Below are 8,863 nucleotides of genomic sequence, written 5' to 3' on the forward strand. Positions count from 1 at the left end.
GATCTTGGCTTATTGCAATCTTCGCCTCCTGGGTTCAAGCGATTCTCCTGCCTCAGCCTCCCAAGTAACTGGGATTACAGGTGCTCGCCACCATGCCTGGCTAATTTTTGTATTTTTAGTAAACACAGAGTTTCACCATGTTGGCTAGGCTGGTCTCAAACCTCTGACCTCAAGTGATCCACCAGCCTCAGCCTCCCAAAGTGCTGGAATTCCAGGCGTGAATCACTGCACCCGGCCTTTTATTTTTAAAAACTTAGTTTATAGCACTTTTTGGACTTCAACCCAGTGGATACAGGATGGGTCCATGTAGATGGTGTTTCCAACGTAGATGACCTCAGAACTCCCTCTTCCAGGAGCTTCTAGCAGGACAGTTATTTCATGGACTCCCAGGATACCCTGAACTGTTAGTCTATAACACAGGAGAGTGAACACAGTTGGTCATTCTCATTTAACCTTATCATCTCCCACACTGACTAGATGAGGTGAGGATTCTGACAACCAAACAAGGAGGACAGGCTGGAGTGCGTGCGCATACGTGCAGATGTGGCTGGACAGTCATGGTTCAGGCGTCAGTTCCTGGTGAGAAAGGGACACCAAGAAGAGCAGCATGGTGGACATCCGGGTTATGGTGGTTTTCTTCTGTGAGTACTTCTGCATTTTTCTCATTTTCTTTAGAAATGACTAGCTTTTTCTCCCTTATTGTTGTTTTCACGATAAGGAGTTGCTGCTCTTAGTGTTGCTGTGTGGGGAGGCAGGCTCAGGACTGACGCAGAGCCCCAGGGCAGGGCGGGTTCCTGGGAAGATGGCTTCCTGTGTTTCTGGCCTCATGCCTCAGCCAGAGCTGAGGTGGGGTGGGGTGCACGCCTAAGGCCAGGGTCCCTTGGGGAGGGAGGAGAATGTTGAATTTCTGGTGGATTTCCAGGAAGACTTCCTGCTCTGACAAAAACAACACAAACGCAGGAAAAGGCTCTGGGGCCTAAGGAGAGGGGATAATGGACCAAGGTAGAGACTTTTGGGGTGGAAGCTGATATAAAGAGCAGCCCAGGAACAGAGAAGCTTCCTCCTCACTGTCCAACCGTGTTCCCCAGGCCAGCTGAGAGCCTTTCTATGTTGCGGTTGCAGGTTGGGAACTGGAGGAAGAGGCCCTGTAACTTTGGACTCCCCACCTTCTCCACTCTTTCATTGAGTATAATATTTCTTGGTGGCCTGGACCATGAGGGTGGGGTTGGAGAGTAGGCAGTGGACCAGGACTGCCATTTGGCTAAGGCCTCAGATTATGGAGGGCCTCAGATACAGACCTTAAATGTGTGGGGTCATGCACCTGTCACAGAGCTACACTCAGCCTCGCTCTGTGGGATCAGCAGAAGACATGCATCCTAAACTTGCTCCCATTACTAGCACTATGGTGTGCTGTTAATTCATATCATCTTCATATGGCTTGTGAATTGCTCTGTTGTGTTGCATTATATACACATATATACACATATGTGTGTATGGGACTCTGTGTGTGTGTTTGTTGTAAACCAAAGATAAAAATCTAAGGCTCCCCTCACCATCTGAATAGACTCCCTCTTCTCTGCCAGGGCACTCCAAAGTCAACCCGAACAACTGGTTCAGGCCATGAGGGAAAGTGGAGATCACACCAGCCTCATAATGCCTTCCTGCCTTTGGGAATTCAGAAAAAGTTGACCAGCATTAACATCAACATAGACCTTAAGTCTGATTAAAAAAACTTTTACAGTCTAGCCTGCTACCTGAAGGCTTCATCTGCATGATAAAACTTTGGTGTCTATAACCCTTATCATAACCTAGATATTGCTTTCTATTGATAATCTTTTAACCATTGACAATGAGAATTTTTTTTGATGTTGAGACAGAGTCTTGAATGCAGGCTTCAGTGCAGGGCAAAATCTCGGCTCACTGCAACCACTGCCTCCCAGCTTCAAGTGATTCTCCTGCTTCAGCCTCCTGAGTAGCTGAGATTACAGGTGCCTGCCACTCCACCCAGCTAATTTTTATATTTGTTATTAGAGAAGGATTTCGCCATGTTGGCCAGGCTGGTCTCAAACTCCTGACCTCAGGTGAGCTGTCCCCCTCAGCCTCCCAAAGTGCTGGGATTACAGGTATCAGGCGCTGTGCCCGGCCCAGAAAACATTTTAATCTACCTATAACCTTGAAGCCCTCTATACTCCCATTCCCCATTTTGAGTTGTCCCGCCTTTCTGGATCTAACCAATGTATATCTTAAATGTGTTGATTGATGTCTCATGTCTCCCTAAAACATATAAAACCAAACTGTGCCCCATGCTGCAACCACCTTGGGCACATGTTCTCAGGGTCTCCTGAGGGCTATGTCACAAGCTATTGTCACCCATATTGGGCTCGGAATAAATATCTTCAAATATTTTACACAGTTTGTCGTGTGTGTGTGTTACAGCTTTGGGTATTTTTTTTTTTTTTTTTTTGAGAGACAGTCTGGCTTTGTCACCCAGGCTAGAGTGTAGTGGGGCATCACCACTCACTGCAGCCTGGACCTGCTGGGTTCAAGTGATCCTCAGCCTTCCAAGTAGCTGAGACTACAGGCATGGACCACCACACCCAGCTCATTTTTGTATTTTTTGTGGAGATGGTGTCTCATTTGGTTGCCCAGGTTGGTCACGAACTCCCAAGCTTAAGCGATCTTCCTGCTTCACGTAAGGCCCGTTGCCTCACCAAGAGCTCAGACACACCCACCCATCTCGGCGCCCGAAACTTACGTCACCACTCCGCCCCTGGCACCAAGCTCTGCACGCAGCATCTAGCCCGCCAAAATTTAAAAGAAGACCCGCCAAAACCTGCCCAATAGCAGCTTACCCCAAAAGCCTGCCGAAACTTGCAACCAATAGTAGCTTGCCCATCCACGTCCCGTTCCCCCATAACCAATCAGAACACCCTGCTCCTCCTCACTCGCTATAAAAGCCCTAAGACTCAGGACGTCAGCGAGCCTTCTCTGGCCCCTTTCCCTGGGACCATGGAACCTCGCCTGGGAGCTGAATAAATTGGCATTTAATTTTCTTATACTGGCCTCAGTTTCCTCATTTTAAACTCGGCAAGGACCCTTACACTTCAGCCTCCCTAAGTGCTGGGATTACAGGCGTGAGCCACCATGACTGGCTTTCTTTCACTCACTTGTTTTTTATTTGGGGGTAGAAGTCACAGCTTTGACTTGCCAAGTGTAAACATTCGAGATATACCACACTTTCAGTAACTTTGCTTGGCACTAAAATTCTATATCTCTATACCTATCTATATTTATATATCTGGAGCTTTAAAAGGGAAGTAGTAAACATTTTAAAAAATAAAACGGGCCAGGCATGGTTGCTCACACCTATAATCCCAACATTTTGGGAGGCCAAGGCGGGCAGATCACCTGAAGTCAGGAGTTTGAGACCAGCCTGGCCAACGCAGTTAAACTTTGTCTCTACTAAAAATACAAAAAAATTAGCTGGGAATGGTGGCGCGTGCCTGTAATACCAACTGCTCGGGAGGCTAAGGCAGGAGACTCACTTGAACCCAGGAGCCGAGATCGTGCCACTGCACCTTGGGTGACAGAGATTCCCTCTCTAAATAATAAATAAATAAAATAATAAAACGGGGACCGGGTGCGATGAGTCACTCCTGTAATCCCAGCACTTTGGGAGGCCAGGGCGGGAAAAGTGCTTGAGCCCAGGAGTTCGAGACCAGCCTGGGCAAAAAAGTGAGACTTCATCTCTACAAAAAATACAAAATAAAAATAAATTAAAAATGAAACGGAAAAGTGTCTGGCTCAGTCTTCACCTTTGAGAAGAGTAAGGAGTGCCCCAAGCCGAAGCCTGAGAGCGCCTGTCTCTGCTGGGCACTTAAAACGAGCGTCAAAGACCAGGCGCGGCCCGTGGGAGCCTTGCTTCTGCATCCGCGGCGGATCTGGCTTCATCTGCATCGCTCTGGCGGCCCCTGCTGGGCTGGCGGTGAAAAGCGACCCGAGATGGGGCGGTGCCCCGAGCTCAGGCTGGGGAAGAAGGGACTGTGTGGGGTGTCCTGGTGGGCAGCATGAGGACGTTGGGGTGGAGGGGACTCAAAGAAGACAAGCTCTGTTTACCGCATGATTGTTTATGCCACGCTGGGGGATAAGGGATTGTTCTGAAAGTGCTGCTGAGGAAGGGGGCAAACCCAGGTATGAAGTCAAGAGGGCTGAGCCCAGGGAGGGAAATGTCAGATTGTTGGGTGGGAATTCATGACCCCATTTCTTCTCTTCTGCTTCCCGTCTCCATGTGGTGACCATAAAGGGCCTGGCCTTTCTGAGCAGGGCAGCCATCCTCCTCCGTGCAGCTGGTAGGGTCATGAACTCTCAGATTCAGAAAGAGGGAGCAGGATTTCTTGCTGAGACCTCCTGGCCAAAGTCAAGTTCTCTGACCCGCATTTACTGAAAAACCTTGTTCTGAGGGCATGCAGGGGCCTCAATCAACCATTTAATAAAAATACTTCCTCACCGTCCTCGTGGTCTTTATCCCTGTGGGGTGGAAGGTAGGATTCAGGGCCCCAAACCCTCCCCTGAGCATACTGGTGACCCGGTGGGTCCTAGTGAGTATTTGAGATAAAAATAGCTTATGGGAGCTCATGGCTTAGTGCAGCTGCCATGGCTAGTGCCTTGACCAAAGCTGGTATCAGGTTATTGGGAAAATAGAGCCTTTTGGGTCTGGCAAAGGCTCACTTCAAATAGACAGAGATTTTAGTCACTGTGAGTCAAGCAGTTTATGCCACCACAGCTTGCTGGCACCCCTTCACCCATTCTCATCCAATATTGCAAATGGAAACTTTAAACTGTGGAAAGAGCAGCTTCTTTGTATATGACTACTTTTTTAAAAAAAAATTCTTTTTTGAGACAGGGTCTTCCTCTGTCACCCAGAGTGCAGTGGCACCATCTCAGCTCACTGCAACCTCCGCCTCCTGGCCTCAGGTGATCCTCCCACCTCAGCCTCCCAAATAGCTGGGATTACAGGTATGTGTCACCACGCCTGGCTAATATTTGATATTTTTACCAGAGATGGGGTTTCGCCATGTTGCCCAGGCCTGGTCTTGAACTCCTGGGCTCAAGTGATCTGCCCACCTCAGGTTCCCAAAGTGCTGGGATTTTAGGCGTGAGCCACCACACCCATCCATGTCCATTTCTTTATATATGGCTCTTCATATTTGTGTGTGAAGTTTTGAGTCCTTAGGTCACTAGTGGCCATAACCTCCCTAGATTTTGTCATCTTTCTCTTGTTTTATATGTGACCCAGAGCCTATTAATAGGGAACCACGGCCAAGCTAAGCCCTTAGGCTCATGAGGTAGATTCAGAGGTTCCTGACCTCCACTCTCAGGCCCAGCATTGCCCTAGCAGGTTGACTGCACAGACCCTTGCCATGGCTGTGGATTCAGCTACCAGAGGGTGGTCAGTTTTATCGGTGGACCATAAAGAGGAATATCTGATTTGTAGTAATTGAAAAAGCCCATTTCCAGAGAGCAGTCTATGTCTGGCAATCAGGTTTGCTTCCACTCAGGGAGAAACTAGATTGTTTTGAAAAATGAATTTCAGTTTTGCAAATTGAAGAGTAGTGGAAAATGAAAGGTAACTGAAGGACATATATTTTAATATTTTATTGTAAAACAGGGCATAGAAAAGAAAATCATGCAAATCAAATGTATAGCTTAATTTATTATTATAAGGTAAAACCACCCAGATTAAGAAATAAAGCCAGGCGTGGTGGCTTATGCCTTTAATCCCAGCACTTTGGGAGGCCAAGGCAGGTGGATCGCTTGAGTCTAGGAGTTTGAGACCAGCCTGGGCAACATGGTGAAACCCCATCTCTACTAAAAATACAAAAAACTAGCCAGTTGTGGTAGTGTGCACCTGTAGTCCCAGCTACTCAGGAGGCTGAGGAAGGAGAATCACCTGAGCTCAGGAGGTCAATGCTGCAGTGAGCCGAGATTGTGCTACTTCACTCCAGCCTGGGCAACCAGAGCGAGACTCTGTCTCAAAAAAGAAAAAAATGAAAAATAATTTTTTCCAGCCTCCCCAGAAAACCTTCTGTGTGCTCTGTTCAAATCACAATGCTTTCTCCTCCCACAAACCATCATTATCCTGAGTAATACAACAATCAAGATGGATATTTTGGAGGACAGCCTAGACATAGAAACCCAAACTAACTACTTTTATTATTTTATTTTATTTTTTAGACTGAGTCTCGTTCTGTCACCTAGGCTGAAGTGCAGTGGTGCCATCTCAGCTCACTGCAACCTCCGCCTCCTGGATTCAAGGGATTCTCCTGCCTCAGCCTGGCGAGTAGCTTGGATTACAGGTGCACACCACCACAACTGCCACATGCCCGACTAGTTTTTGTACTTTTAGTACAGACAGGATTTCACCATGTTGGCCAGGCTGATCTCGAATTCCTGACCTCGGATGATCCACGCACCTCAGCCTCCCAAAGTGCTGGGATTATAGGTGTGAGCCACTACACCTAGCCCCAAACTTACTACTTTTAATAAATGGATTAGAAAAATGGGGAATAGTTTAATTGTTCTTGGATTAGGGAGGGTGAATAGGACTCAAGAGATTTAGCAGGAGAGGCTAGATCTCAGCAAATGATTTATATTAATTCCCTGACAGTGAGCTCCAACCCCCTCCAAGCAGATTTCCTCCATAGAGAAGAGATTTGCAATGTCTAAAGCTATACAAGATTAATATCTGGAATGCTCAAGAAACTCCTGTGGATCAACAAGAAAAAGGCCAGAAATCCAATGGAAAAGTGGGCAAAGAATAAAGTCAGAAATCACAGAAAGGAAATTAGAATGTGGCAAGTGTGTGAAGATATGCCCAATTTTGGCCAGGCATAGTGGCTCACACCTGTAATCCCAGCATTTTGGGAGGCTGAGGCAGGATTGCTTGAGCCCAGGAGCTCCACACCAGCCCGAACAACATTGCGAGACCCCATGTCTAGAAAAAAAAAAAAAAAAGGCCAGGCCTGGTGATGTGCACCTGAGGTCTCAGCTACTCAGAAGGCTGAGGCAGGAGCTAGCTTGAGCCTGGGAGTTGAAAGCTGCACTCCAGCCTGGGCGACAGTTTGAGACCCTGTCTCAAAAAGAGAATGCTCAATCTTAGAAGTACCCTGAGCAATGCAATTAAAACACGGTATCACGAGACGTTCTTCGCCGAGAGTCGCCGCATTTTCCTGCTTCAACATTCCTTGGACGGAACCCGGCGCTCGTCCCCCACCCCGGCGGGCCGCCCACAGCCAGCCCTCCGTCACCTCCACACCGCGCCCTCGGACTGCCCCAAGGCCACCGCCGCCTCACCAACGCCGCGCAACCACGGCCGGCACCGCCGCCTCTCCTTAGCCGCAGCCATAAGGCGTCTCCTTCGCAGGTGCGCCAGAACTACCGTCAGGACTCAGACGCCGCCATCAACTGCCAGATCAACCCGGAGCTCTGCGCCTCCTGTGTTCACCTGTCCATGTCTTACTACTTTGACTGCGATGATGTGGCTTTGAAGAACTTTTCCAAGTACTTTCTTCACTAATCTCATGAGGAGAGGGAACATGCCGAGAAACTGATGAAGTTGCAGAGCCTACGAGGTGGCCGCATCTTCCTTCAGGTTATGAAGAAACCAGACCATGATGACTAGGAGAGCGGGCTGAATGCGATGGAGTGTGCATTACATTTGGGAAAAAATGTGAATCAGTCACTACTGGAACTGCACAAACTGGCCACTGACAAAAATGACCCCCATTTGTGTAACTTCATTGAGACACATTACCTGAATGAGCAGGTGAAATCCATCAGAGAACTGGGTGACCACGTGACCAACTTGTGCAAGATGGGAGCACCCCAATCTGGCTTGGCAGAGTACCTCTTTGACAAGCACACCCTGGGAGACAGTGATAATGAAAGTTAAACCTTAGGCTAATTTCCCTATAGCCACGGGGTAACTTCCCTGGTCACCAAGGCAGTGCATGCATGTTCGGGTTTCCTTTACCTTTTGTATAAGTTATACCAAAACATCCACTTAAGTTCTTTGTACCATTCCTTCAAATAAAGAAATTTGGTACTCCCCCAAAAAAAACATGATATCATTTGGTGTCACCTCAATTAACAAAAGTTAGGCAAGTCAGATAATATCTGCCAAGCGTTGGAAAGGATGTGGGGAAAAGGGAACAATTGTTGGTGGGATTATAAACTTGTAGAGCTATTCTGGAAGCCACCTGACTCTATTTTATGAATTTGAATATGCATCTAGCCAATGAGCCAGCAATCTCATGTTCCCAGAGGAACATAAACAAGTGCATTCATCAAAGGATTGTACATGAAGGCAGCCTAGGGTTTCATTGCTAGAGAAATGGGGAAGCAAAATGTGTAAATGCATACTTTGCCATACTGTGCAGCAGTCAGCCACAGTGAACTAAAGGTACTTAGAACCCCACAACAATCTTAAAAACAGGTGTCGTATAAAGAAGAAATACAGTAAGATCTAGAGTATAACACTATTTATGTAGGCTAAAGTTATACCTACCCATAAGAGCACTGTGTATCTTTTAGGAATCCATTAAACATATTATAGTGAGTCTCTTATGGGATAGGGAGAAAGATGAATAAGTAGGGCATGACTAGGGGGAAAAAATGAAAGAGATCTCCTTGCCAGAGATGAAAAATGGTATACTTGAAGAGATTTCTTCAACCCTCCACACTGAAGGGAAGGAAAATTGCCCTTAAAAGTTTCACATAGATGGTAAATATAAGGATAGCAGGAGAGTCCCCTTAATGACTGAAATAGTTGGTGCCCATATAAAACTTGGGTAGTCATTTCAAA

The 8,863-nt window shown here is 47.2% G+C and overlaps 1 pseudogene across 1 annotated transcript; it reads left to right on the plus strand.

Annotated features, from left to right (window-relative positions):
• The first annotated feature begins 607 nt into the window (after positions 1 to 607).
• LOC108318131 lies at positions 608 to 7,951 on the plus strand (annotated as a pseudogene). Its single transcript, XR_005203485.1, has 2 exons — positions 608 to 641; positions 7,200 to 7,951. The product of XR_005203485.1 is annotated as a ferritin heavy chain-like (transcript).
• Positions 7,952 to 8,863: the final 912 nt, after the last annotated feature.

The sequence above is a fragment of the Cebus imitator genome, unplaced genomic scaffold, assembly GCF_001604975.1.
Source record: "Cebus imitator isolate Cc_AM_T3 unplaced genomic scaffold, Cebus_imitator-1.0 Scaffold11, whole genome shotgun sequence".
Classification (NCBI taxonomy): Eukaryota; Metazoa; Chordata; class Mammalia; order Primates; family Cebidae; genus Cebus; species Cebus imitator.